We start from the raw sequence: 14,061 nt of genomic DNA on the forward strand, positions 1-14,061 counted from the left end.
CAGATGTACAAGCTGGATTTAGAAAAGGCAAAGGAACCAGAGATCAAACTGTCAACATCCATTGAATCACATTAATAGAAAAAGCAAGGGAATTCCAGAAAAAACACCTACTTCCCCTTCACTGACTACACTAAAGCCTTTGATTGTGTAGATCACAACAAACTGGAAAACTGTTCAAGAGAAGGGAATACCAGACCTTACCTGTGTCCTGAGAAACCCATAGGTAGGTCAAGAAGCAACAGTGAACCAGACATGGAAAAGCGGACTGATTCAAAATTGGGAAAGAAGTATGTGAAGGCTGTATATTGCTATCCTGCTTATTTAACTTATATGCAGAGTACATTACACAAATGAGGTCTGGATGAATCACAGGCTGGAATCAAGATTGCCAGGATAAATACCATCAACCTGACATGTGCAGATGATACCACTCTAACAGCAGATAACAAAGAGAAACTAAAGAGCCTGCCTCTTGATGAGGGTGAAAGAGGAGAATGAAAAGCTGGCTTAAAACCCAACATTCAAAAAATTAATATCATGGGCATCTGGTCCCATCACTCATGGCAAACAGAAGGGGAAAAAGTGGAAGCAGTAACAGATTTTATTTTCTTGGGCTCCAAAATCACTGAGGACAGTGACAGCAGCCATGAAATTAAAAGACACTTGCTCCTTGGAAGGAAAGCAATGGCAAACCTAGATAGCATATTAAAAAGCAGAGACATCATTTTGCTGACAAAGATCTGTCTAGTCAAAGCTCTGTTTTTTCCAGTAGTCATGTACAGATGTGAGAGTAGGCCCATAAAGAAGGCTGAGCACCGAAGAATTGCTGCTTTCAAATTGTGATGTTGGAGAAGACTCTTGAGAGTCCTTTGGACAGCAAGGAGATCAAACCAGTCAGTCATAAAGGAAATCAATCCTGGATATTCATTGGAAGGACTGATGCTGAAGCTCCAATACTTTGGCCACCCAATGTGAAGAGCCAACTCATTGGATAAGACTCTGATGCTGTAAAGATTGAAGGCAGGAGGAGAAGGGGATGACAGAGGATGAGAAGGTTGGATAGCATCACGGACTCAATGGATATGAGTTTGAGCAAGCTTGGAAGATAGTGAAGGACACGGAAGTCTGGTGTTACAGTTTATGGGGTCGCAAAGAGTCGGACATGACTCAGCGACTAAACAACAACAGCCATTTAGGACCAATTGTAAGATTTGCAGGATTCGGTACAAAGTGGAAATGTTGGGAGAGGCAGTGAGAAAACTGTTAAGTTCCTGGCGGTGACAGCAAAACCTGATCCTTCTGTGGGCTCCTGTGTGACTGCACAGGCTTTAAGGTCCACGGAGCTGACTCTGCAGCCAGATATGGGGACTAACTAAGATTATGTGGCCTGCCTCCCACAGTGTGATGTCTGAGCCATAGCAGGTATTTAACAAGCTCTAGTTTTTCCAAGACAGGTTGCAAGTGGCCCTCATGCTGCTACTGCTAAGTCGCTTCAGTTGTGTCCGACCGTGTGCAACCCCATAGACGATAGCCCACCAGGCTCCCCCGTCCCTGGGATTCTCCAGGCAAGAACACTGGAGTGGGTTGCCATTTCCTTCTCCAATGCATGAAAGTGAAAAGTGAAAGTGAAGTCGCTCAGTCATGTCCGACTCTTCGCGACCCCATGGACTGTAGCCTACCATGCTCCTCCGTCCATGGGATTTTCCAGGCAAGAGTACTGGAGTGGGGTGCCATTGTCTTCTCTGAGTGGCCCTCATAAAGCCCATCAAGTCTGATGCATTCAGTTGCTTCTACAAGAAATGAGTTCTCTACACCATACACCCTGAGGTTTTAACTAGAACCTGTTTAACTCTCTCTTTAGATATAAAAGGGGAAAAAAAAAAAAAAAGAAACAAACTCTAAAGTACCCAAGGCTTAAAGAACCAAGCTGTGTCTGAAATGGGAGGTTTTCCATGAGGCCCTATTCCCACATGAACTCTGAGACCCTGAAACCACGTGCTGCTACCTGGGATTCCAGATGGCCAAATTAAGGAGCCAAATCATCAAACAGAAGGTTCAGGTTCTCAACTCTGATCATCTTAGGCATGTCAGGGAGGGGGTGTGGAGGAGCGTGCTTTCTAACGAAGGTGGAAAAAAACAAACAAACCAGAACTGATGCATCCCAGCTGGCCACAGAAAGGGTCTCCTCTGACTCTTCTGTAGCATCTCTCCTCACCTCCCCATTGGGCTGTGGCTTTAAGAGAGATGCTTGGTTCGTGCAAGGCTACATAATCAGGGAGGTTGCTCAAACCTCTCCTTGTGGAATGTGGATGACATCTGGAATTAAAGAGGTATTCTCTTTTAATCACTGTTCAATCTTCCGGAGGGGATAAATGAGTATGCGGGTAGCTTCCAGCTGCCCAAACTGATTTAGTTAAATAATGTAATCTATTTGTACACAAATGCGGAATAAATGTCACTGAAGTTCCTTAGCGTGCAGTTATAATGAGTTATCCCTTTCTCGAGGTGATTAGGAATGTTTAGTTTGTTTCAAATGCATATCAAGCCTCATGATTGCCAATGAGCCAGGGACAACCTAAATTAGCCTCCTGCAGCTGCTGACCTCTGCAGCCACAACAAAACCATTCCTTTAGCGGGGAAGAGTCTCCTCTAATGGTAAGTATGGAGTGGATTTTTCTTTCACTCTCTTTAAAGTGTAATGTTCCTACAAGCCTCTACAGGCCCAGGTCTGCCCAGAGCTAGTCAGGGAAACGCAATCAGAATTTTAAGACTAAACAAGACCTTATGCTCAGTTTACATATAGTTTTGCATATGGGAAACCTGAGACTCAGAGACACTAAGGGCCTTGCCCAAGCTAACAGATTCAGTGTCAGACTTAAAAGCCCTGGATTGTGACATCCGGTTTCTTTTTCTCACACCTACCCTTAGCTTTCAACCCCTTAAGGTGACAAATTACTGCGTGAGGGTGGCACGGTGTTATGGAGGGGAAAAGTGAACAGTGAAAGTGAAGTCGCTCAGTTGTGTCCAACTCTCCTCTGTCCGTGGGATTCTCCAGGCAAGAGTACTGGAATGGGTTGCAGTTTCCTTCTCCAGGAGATCTTCCCAACCCAGGGATCAAACCCAGGTCTCCCTCATTGCAGGCAGATGCTTTACCATCTGAGCCACCAGGGATGTGGTCTCTAAAAGCAGGGTGACTGGGAGTGGCCAGAGCCAGGTCAAATGTTCTCTGTTCGACATTGAACAAGTTGCTTCAGAAATGGAGCGTCAGTATACCACCCAGAACAATGGGAATCTGACTTGCTTTCTAGGGATTGTCTACCCTGTCACAGACATTTTACTAACATTTACTTTTTTGAATATTTGTGACTCCTTTAGCTAATAGCTTCATTTCCTGTTCTGAAATAAATATTCCCAAGGATTCTTTCTGGTTTGCTGTATCAGATTATTATTTTTTAAACCCACTAAATTAAAAAAAAAACACTAAAAAGATGAAAGCTAAATGAAGAATGATTTCACATATTGTCTTCTGTAAAGAGATGAAACATGCAAGAAGGGAAGACATAGTGGGAACTATCAAGTCACCAAAATGAGATTATGCCTTTGCAGGCGAATATCCATCTTGTTGTCCTGGTCAGATAACTGTGGAAGAAGTAGTTCTATCACCTTGTGCAAAACAGATGCCTCTGCAGCTACTCCTGGCTTCCAAGAGAAAAAGTAATCATTGTGTGCTATTTGAATGTCTTCATAAATATAATTTATGGCTTTGATACAGATCAGTCCTGCACGGTCTTAGAAGATCAATAGTGCCATGTTCATTAGTCCCAAATTGAATAGCTCTTATACTTTGGCCAGAAGATGCTAACAGTTTTTAATGATTTTTTGCCAGGTGGCATCAAAGGCAGATTCTGTGTCACTGGTAATTTCCTTAGTTATCTAGGGGCTTTTCATTCCCTCATCCAACCATGAAGGTCAGAGAGTTGCTCTTGATAAAGATGACTAGAGCTGCTTTCTTGGACCCTTAGGATAAAGTGGGTAACTATTCAGTAGCTGCTGGGTAATAGTTGTTTTTACTCAAGCCCTGTGGTGGTGAGGAGAAAGGTAATGCATTTCCTCCATCATGCCATGGTGGAGAGGCATCAAGACAGTTTTAAAAGATTAGTGAGAGACCTGAGTTCTAATTCCAGAAGTGCTACTTTCTTAGTGGTTTTGAGTTTGGATAAATTATTCAGGGTGGGAGACTGCTAGTTTGATGGCCCCTAATGAACCATGCTTCTGAATATACATGCTTTTGGGTAGTCTTCTTAAATTTGGGAATCTTTAAACATAGGATATATCAACCACAGATGGTTTAACCATGATTTGCTTTAAACAATAGAATGTAGAGGAACTGACATTCTTTCAATTGTGGAACTAAATACTAAGAAGACTTGACAGTTTCCATTTTTGCCCTCTGCAGATAGAAACTCACACCAAGTAAGAAGTCTGGCTACCTTGAGACTGCCATGCTGTGTGGAAGCCCAAGCAGCCATGTGGTCACTGCGTATCACTCTGCAGTATATTGCTCCACGTTCCCCGCAAGATGGAGAATTAGGCTGTAGCCCATACTCTGAGCTTTCAGCTGCTAGTCACTGCCAGATGCCAGCCAGGTGACTGAAACCCTTTTGTAACCCTAACTCACCCAGTCTCTCACAACATGAAGCAGAAGTAGTCCTGGCTTAACCAACAACATTGTGAAAAGTAAATAAGTGGTGTCATTTTATCTACTATGCTTGTAGTGCATTTTTTCTAATAGAAGAAGTAGCCAGCCTCTCAAGCTACTCTGTCTGAACCCCAGTTTCCCATCTGGAAGATGAAATGTGGGATCAAATAACTCACATACCACATCAGATACTCATGGCACTCAAGGCCCTGTGCTATCTGACCTCAGTTAGCACTTCTAGCTTCCTCTTCTCTGACTGATCCTGGAAATGACCCTGGAGCAACTTTGGGCCATTTGCAATTTTCTGACATTTGGCCATTCGCAGTTCTTTGCACATTTAAATTGCTTGCAATAGCCTAGATAATTTAAGACTTCCCACAACATTTTTCTTCTCTCTCTCTGCTATGAATACATTTCCCTATCAGTAAAATGCCACCTCTACCATGAAGCTGTTCCCATTCACCCCCTGTCTACCTGCCACCTACACCCTCTGTAAAGTAGTTGCCTCTGGGCTCCTAGAAGTATTGTATGTACTAAGGCAGACTGCTTACCACAATGATAGCTGAGAATAAACTGCTAATTTCTTCCAGGGCCAAATCAAAAGACACCCATATCCTTGACCATCAGTGATCTTTTAGGTTTAATCAAAAGGATTTTTTAAAAAATGTATGATCATTAGCCTTTGAAATATCAGATGACATGATGTTGCACACCTACATGTACAATTTATGACATGTTCAGTGTGCACCAGGGATAGTACTCAATATTTTACTAAGGTCATCTCCTTGAATCTTTATAATGACCCATATTCTTCTGCTTCTGCTAAGTCGCTTCAGTTGTGTCCAACTCTGTGCGACCCCATAGACAGCAGCCCACCAGGCTCCCCCGTCCCTGGGATTCTCCAGGCAAGAACACTGGAGTGGGATGCCATTTCCTTCTCCAATGAAAGTGAAAAGTGAAAGTGAAGTCACTCAGTCATGTCCGACTCTTAGCGACCCCATGGACTGCAGCCCACCAGACTCCTCTGTCCATATATTAGGCAAACACTATTACTGTCCCTAATAATGGGGAAGCTGGGTCTCAAAGTGTCTTTATCAACTGCTCAGGGCTGCCTTGGTCAGAATTTTAACCCAGGCTGCCAGGTTCAGGGACAGAATTTTTCCACTGCTGGACAGCACCCATTATCTCTTTGATTCTATGGCCCCAGCTGGGTTCAGAGTCCCTTGCGCAGAGGCACGTACTCAATACATATTTGTTGAATAAACAAATGAGTGAAGGTGAGAGGGAATGCATAATTCACTTCAAATGTGTGAATAGCATTTCAAGTTACAATTTTGGGTAAGGCAAGAATAGTCCATGCTTTACAAAACCACTGCTTAAACCAAAGTCTGGTTGCACAGCACCTCCCCACAGCACTTCTGTTCAGCGGACTGTCAGCTATCAGAGGTGCTGTGCTTGTATTATTGGACAGCACTTGGCTGTTACAGAGTTTCTCTTTTTTTAGTTTTTATTTATTTATTTTTTAATTGAAGTATAGTTGATTTACGATATTGTGTTAGTTTCAGGTGTACAGCAAAGTGATATATATACACACACATATATATGAATTACATAAAATACATATCCTACACACACACATATGTGTGTGTGTATATATATACACATGTGTGTATGTGTATACACATACATACACATATATACATATACACACGTGGGCTTCCCAGGTGGCACTAGTAGTAAAGAACCTACCTGCCAATGCAGGAAACCCAAAAGACAAGTTCGATCCCTAGGTCAGGAGGATCCCTTGGAGGAGGGCATGGCAACCCACTCTAGTATTCTTGCCTGGAGAATCCCATGGATAAAGGAGCCTGGTGGGCTACAGTCCATAAGGTTGCACAGAGTTCTACATGACTGAAGAGACTTAGCACACATGCAAGCACACACACGCACACACACACACACACACACATTCATGCATACATATGCTTTTTCAGAATCTTTTCCATTGCAGGTTATTACAAGGTATTGAATATAGCCCTGTGCTATACAGTAAATCCATGCTATTACCTAATTCCTGAGGATGAGTTCCTGAAGCACAAGAACTCCTTTGCCCATCGGTTTGACTAGATGTCTCTGATCAGAGTACATGGTTTATTCCATTCTCAAGGTGTTAAAACACTTCCTTACAGTGTACTGAGCAAGGGCCTCATCTGTAAATATATGAGTGAAGAAGTGCAAGAAGAAATGCATTCACAGTGATTGAGAGGCTGCATGCCAGGTGTGGGACTAGATGGTCTCAGGTCTGTTATCTAAGAGTCAGGTTTAGAGATGAGGACCACGGAGTGTAAGCCATTGCCCTTCCTCGGGTCACACAGCTGGTAAGCAGCTCAAATTCAGATCTAATTCCAAACCAGTGCCTCTTCCACTCCTTTCCACTGCAGCACAGGGACCCTTTTCTTGGGGAACTCATATGTACCTAAAAAGAAGTACCAAACATACCAGATGCTGAGAATTAAATGCTACCTGAGAGTTACGGGTATTGATTATTATAGGGGCTTGGGGGAAAAGAAGTCACTGCTTGGAAGTACAGCCTGAGATAGCTCCCTAGTCTAGGTGACACTTGATATGGAATTTGAGAGAAATGAGGGTTGGGGGGAGGACTGGTGGATGAGAGGCTGGGGAGCATGCACAGCTTTAATTACTCTTTCCTTCATTCAACAGTGTACTGAAAGCTCATTGCGTAAAGCACTGGCCTAGATATTAGCCGTGCCACGCAATGAGACTAGGCTGCTTCATTCTGCCCTGCCTGCCATGTTCTCCCTGAGACTATCCACCTGCTGAATAATCCCTCTGTGCTCAAGATCCAGGACGGGCAATCTCTCTTCCATGAAGTCGTTTATCTCAGTGGCTCAGAAAACTGGCTCTACTCGTGAGTACGTCGGTGAGTCTTGGGCAACTAACTTCTCTGTGATCCAGATCCCTTGTTTGCAAAATGAAGGTACATACCCCATAATATTCTGATGAAGATTAATTTAGTTAATTAGTTATTAACTAAGATTAATTAGTTAATACACATAAAGAAAACAGCACAGTGTCTGATGGCTTCCTGGTCCAGAGACATCGTATGGAATAAAGATGGTGATGATGAAGGAGGAGGAGGGGAAAGAAGAATAGAAGAAAGAAGCTTTTCCTGACAGCTTCACAGCTCCCAACACAGTGAATCCCCTGTCCTTGGGTGACCACCGTCCAAGGCACAGACATCTTGCAGTCCTGTCCTGACTCCCAACACATGGTGAGCTGCAATGGGCAAAAACAACTGTATGACCATCTGAATTATTTCTGCTGTTTGGTACCAACTAGGTTTTCAACAGATGATGACTAAAAGAATATTGGTTGAATTCATGGAGCTCCCATGAAGATGTCACTGCTGGTGGCAGCCCAAAAGGGAAGAAAGGGGACAGTGGCTACCAGGAAGATAGAATTTTTTAATTATGCACCAATAGAAAAGTAATTCTGCTAGAGGAAATAAGAACTGTCAGAGAAATGAAGAGGAGGGAAGAAAGGGAGCTAGTGTCTGCTGACCCCCTGGCATGTGCTAACTACTATATTGGGACAGATGCAAATATTACCTTTATTAACACTACATAGAAATTCCATTAATTAATGCTTTTATGCATCTAAGGATTAGAAAAGATAGTGAAAATACCCCTATAAATGAAAGCTATTCATTAAATTAATTGTCTGAATTGTACCAGAGAACTTGCTAGTTATCTATGAGATTTTATTGGAGTTGGTTAATAGCAAGATTTTTGTGGAAGATATCATGAGGTTCATTTTTCAAATGAGAAACACAGCCAGAGAAGTTCAATGACTTGACCAAAGTCATGCAGCCCGGCACAGGTAGACAAGTTTTAACCAAATCTACAGTCACCAGTCATCTCTATGACGTAGAGGCTATACTGACAGACCTCAGGGCCTTGGATTATATCCACAAATATGTGTTTACATTAGCATAGTCAGAAGTGACCCACTGTGTTGCTGAACTGATTTTCTGTTTTGTCAACATTTAAGTTATTGAAATCTCATTTAAAGGAAAAATAAATGATGTGTGAGGGTGAAAACCAACTTGCCAAGATAAATCTTGCAAAAGAGACAGCAAATCAGCCCCTGCATTTTTCTGTAGGCATGAGAAGACAGCGTATGAGGCGGTCGTGATGAAGCTCCTTGGACCTCCAGAGACTGGGAGGAACTGTCTGAAGGCTCTGGCTGCTGCTCTTTGATATCTCTTGCTGGATTTGTGCCAAAGACATGCCTCCCAGAGGCTTCTTCCAAGTGAGAACTGAACATGGCAGGAATACTAAAGGAAAACTTGTTCCTGGGAGACATAGTCTCCTCTGAGCTGACTTTGGCTTCAGGACTCCCAGGGGCTTTGCTGGACTTGCCTGAGACTGTATGGTGATCCAGCATGCTTCATGCAAACCTCTCTCCTTCCCCTGGGCTCACAGACTGGCCCTGAGATCTGCTGGCTTGCCCAGCCTTCCCAGGTGGCCTGTTATCTCCCACATGGGCACACGGACATCTCCTCTAATAAATTCCTTGCATGTTTAATCATGTCTCAGGATCCGCTTCTTGTAGCACCCAGACTAAAACACCAAAGGACAGCCAGGTCTCTGCAAATGACCTCACAGACTACTTAAGTTCTGACAATAATTTGTTTGCAAAATGAGGAAATGATCATAAAGCTTTTAAAAAAAAATGACTTGTGGACATCAACTTTATCAAAATACGAAAAGATTTTTAAATATATTAGGTATTTTGTATATGGGATCTTGTTTATCCCTGACCACAGTTCTAAGTGTAACATGCTCAGCTTCAATTATCATTGTCCAGTTGAGGGATCTCAAGTTCCAAAAATTTACAAAATGCTCCCAAGGAGATGCAACGATGTAATAGTGAGCTGAGGCTTCAGTCTAGATCTCCTAACTCTGAGTTTTCAGAGAAGGTGGTTTACAAACAGTAAAGCCTGGGTATATTCAGCATCAACTGTTGCCCTTGTCATTTAATCAGTCTTCTTAGATATGCTATTTACAGTAAAATACAATGTGACCGAGATCTAGTGAAATGATTTCTGAGAAAAGACACAGGCATGTGCTCAGCAGAGGCCTAGGACTAAGTGTTCAACAGTGGTTAGTTGAATTAGATTGAAAGTTGATACACATGGAAGAGTTAGGACATTTCCCAAGAATTTAATAACTTAAGAGCTATGCAAATTGGAATGAATTTGTTTAGGCTTTTGACTTTAAAATATGATGTTTGTTTTTTTAAAAGGAAAAATATACACACACAAAAATGAATAAACATGAGGTGCTGGTAAACAGAGGAAGCTGAGAACAGACGGCTGTATAAACCTGCAGACCTAACATTTGTACAGCATCCTGCAGCTTTCTGGGCACTGCCCCATACAGCACCACTTATAACCTTTATCACAGCCCCAGCCGGGAGGCACGAGCAGCCCTCTGCTAGAAATAGGACCAAAGAGGCTCAAATCACAAAAGAAAAGGATGCAATGGCTATAGTAGCAAGGACTCCTGGCTAAAACTAAAGAGGATTGACAACTCTGTGCAGAGCAAGTGAAGGAATGGAGTTAGAGATATATGTACAAGACAAAATCAGTGACAGAGGAACAGGCAGACTGGATAAGAAAACGTCTGCAAAATGCCTTGTGGGTGACCAGTCAACACATAAGCTTTGAGCAGGTGTGAGATGCCTTCCATCGAGGACTTCAAGACACAGCTGGGTCAGATTTTACAGTGGGGCAGATTTCTTGGGTGTGCAGGTTTGAATGAGATCCAGTAAAATTCGGAGTTTTACCTTTTTTTTTTTGGTTATTATACTCCCTAGTTTCCAAAAAAATATTCAAAAGTATCATGTGGGGAGTCACATAGCTCCTTGCTTCTTAAAAGTGGTGGGTTAGGACTATCCAATGCTGCTATTTTGTATATCTCTGTGACCAGTTCATACCATGTACAATCAGTGTTCTTTTTACTATTGGAAATAGAGTCATTTACATCTTTAAACATAATCCGATTAGAGAGTTCTTTCCAGAAATCCCAGAGCTATCTCAGAAAATAAATCCTAAAAATTGTGTTCATTTAGAACCACTTTTGGTACCCAAATCTGCATTAACATTCCCAAGATAAACAGAAACAATAAGATATATTTATATTTATGTAAAACATATGGAGGCCAAGAAGCCCCACAACCTGCTGCTAGAATCTGGAGAACCAGGGAAATTGGTGGTGCTATTCAATCTGAGTCTGAAGTCCTGAAAACTGGGAAGCCAATGTTTTAAGTTTCGATTTGATTCCAAAGGCCCAAGAGTCAGGGATTAATGATATTAAACTTTGCTTTTTTCTTGAGCTGAGACAGCCAACTTCTTCTGCCCTCAGACATTCTAGTTCTCAGGCTATTGGACCCAGATCTAGAGTTTTATTTTTAATGTGATCCATTTTCCCTTCCTTTCCACAGACTAAGGAAATTCAAATTCAGGTTATGCTAAGTTATTAGGAATTTTGGGAGACATTTTGGTTATAGCAGGAGAGCCCTGGACTAGAAGTTAGGCTGCCTGCATTCTGGTACTAGCATCACAAGTAACTAGTTTATATAATGGTGAGCAAATTACTGCTATTCTCTGATCCTCAAAAGAGAGGGCTAGGCTAGAGCTCACATGCCTTGAGGTGTGTATAGGTAATGTATATATTTTAAACGACAATATGAATGGGGTGGGCCTTTGAGAACTGAGGCATATGGATGCTCAAAGTTTTTACAACTCAGTTTTAGGAAAAAATCTCTAGCCCAATTTTGATTTGTGGACCATCAATTTGTAAATTCTAGACTCCTGTTGACTACTCTAAAATTTGGTTACTGCAAAGAGGGAAGTCAGTGAGAATGATTTCCTTGAAAGGAAAACTAAGAATTGTTGTTCATTTACTATCATATAGAAATGAATGATACTATCCTATAGAATGAATGTGTTTAGCATATTATCATGTGGGTTTTTCCCCCTATTTTTCACTCCTACTCACTATAAAGGCATTCTTTAGGTTGGGAAGATCCCCGGAGAAGGAAACGGCAACCCACTCCAGTATTCTTGCCTGGGAAATCCCATGGACAGAGGAGCCTGGCAGGCTACAGCCCATGGGGTTGCAGAGAGTCAGACACGACTGAGCAACTAACACACACACTATAAAGGCAAGTGGAGTAAATGCTTTACATGCAGTGAAACAGGTTGATTAGGGTGAAATAGATTATTCAGAAAAAAGGAGTTAAGAGTCTAGACTTGTGAGATTATATGTAGAGTTAGATAGCAGCAGGAGAACCGAAAAAGACAACCATGAGACCAGTGGGCTTAGAGTACAGAGTTACCCTATAAGCCACAGAGCAGGGGACCCATAAGACGCAAAGGAAGACTAGGGGATAGAAGATGGGAACTTAGACGCCTGCGAGAGGCTGAAATGGGGCCAACAATAGAAATCCCAGAGAAGCTTTTAGAGTGGATGGTGGCAGTGATTAGCCTCAGAGGGTGTGCCCAGGAGGGTGGATGGGAATCTTTGAGTTCCAAAGCTTCCAAATACTTGAGCAGGAGATTAACAAAGACTGGGGGTGGGGTTTACACAGCTGGGCTTGGCAGCAGAACTCTCAGTGTGATGTGGGGAAAATGAGTCCTACCTCCCTAACCTCCAGAGAAGAGAATGGGAAGAACAGAGGGAGTTAAAGTGCTTAGCGGGCTGGCTGATTGGCGGGGTCTGGTGTCAAAGCAGGAGACATGGAGTTGGAAGTCCTGCCACTAGAAGCTACAGCCCAGCTCAGGCAGAAGTGGGAGCTGCCAGGACTTGTGGCCCTGGCATAGTCTGGGCGTCTGCTCATGGCAACTCCCTTAATAGATATCACAGGACCTTCTCTTGATCTGGTAAGCTGATAAACACTGATTGATCCCTGAGATGCCCGTCACAGTGCTGGCGTTCACAGAAAACTGCACATTTCATGGTCTTGTGTGCTGAGACAAAGTGCACCAAGGAAAGTGCGAGAAGAGAGGTGGGAGAGGGAAGGAGTTACCGGGCGAAGAGAAAGAAAGCACTGGAGGCAGGGGCAGTGCCAAGAGATGATATCATGTTTTTCCTTATGGACAGGATGGGTGCATACAGGAAGGTGGGCTGGGGATGGAACACTTGAATGTGAAAAGCAAAAAAATTGGATCTAGGACAGTGAATAAAACCACTCGAGGCCTCTGACAGAGGGAAACCCTAAGGAAACTCAAGTGAAAATGGCAAAGGATGTAATAAATATACAAGACCCCCTGGAGGGGGATTGATCACTATGTTAGAGACATAGAATGAAGTAAATGGGGCTCTTTTTCTGAGTTCAAGAATCCCAAGAGAGTCTCTGTATTGTCTTAAATCAGAATCATGCCTGGAACAGTGTAGGTGCTCCATTAATACTGAATGTGTGAATGAATTTCTGCTCAAAATAAAGAAATACTTTCAAACACTGGGGAAAAAAAAAAAAAAAGAATACTCAAAGATAAGCTCAGACACCAAGGCAGGGATTTGAGTGCTTCAAACTCTAACTGCTTAAGGTTAGGTTGGGGTTGGTTCACAAAACCTCTTCATTTCTGTGTGCGATGGATTATTTGAGCCTGGGGTTAGAGGTGGCAGGAGGAACTGACTGAGCAGCTTGGGGAGCTGCAGGGACCACGGACTTTGTTGCTTCTACCACTTGGCCTCGGGGCAGCCTTGCTAATTATCCATGTGGATGGAGATGATGGAAGTAAGTTGGCCCTTTACACAGACCACTCCCAAATAGCCAGCAGGTAGAGCCCAAGTGACAGGAAACAGTCTGTCTAATCACTTCTCTCTGTGGACACCCACCCTCTCACAGATGCTAACAAACTGGCATGCCACAAGCTGAACATACCTGGCTCCAAAAATTCCTCCTCAGCAGAGCTAAAAGCCCAGCAGAATTTCCTGGAGCATCAGCACGAATGTCTTGCTTTTTCCTCCATCAGCTAAGAGCACGGCTTAACCAAAAAAAAAAAAAAAAATCATCTCTATAAATGTCCTTAAGGAATGTCTCATTAATTCTCAGGTCTCCTGAGCACCTATCTTTCCAAGGAGCAGCAAAGAATCAAGAAAAAGGCAGGACTGGCTCACAGATAAGACAAAGCAAATCTAAGAAAGACAGTTGATTAAGAGAAGAATTAAAAGTTTATTATAATTGGTGTTTCTAAGTAGGCTGCCCAGTAATTGTTTACAAGAAAAACACACACAAATGAAGCTGCAAATCCTTTTTTCACCAGAACAATG

General features: G+C 42.7%; 1 long non-coding RNA gene across 1 annotated transcript in view; it reads right to left on the minus strand.

The window, feature by feature from the left end:
• The window catches only part of LOC129652635 (uncharacterized), an 83,938-nt gene that overhangs the window by 7,301 nt on the left and 62,576 nt on the right, over positions 1 to 14,061 (minus strand). The window contains exon 2 of the long non-coding RNA XR_008714630.1: positions 13,673 to 13,775. This is a non-coding gene — a long non-coding RNA (uncharacterized LOC129652635). The remainder of the gene's footprint in view (positions 1 to 13,672; positions 13,776 to 14,061) is intronic.

Source organism: Bubalus kerabau, chromosome 5, assembly GCF_029407905.1.
Source record: "Bubalus kerabau isolate K-KA32 ecotype Philippines breed swamp buffalo chromosome 5, PCC_UOA_SB_1v2, whole genome shotgun sequence".
NCBI classification, from domain to species: Eukaryota; Metazoa; Chordata; class Mammalia; order Artiodactyla; family Bovidae; genus Bubalus; species Bubalus kerabau.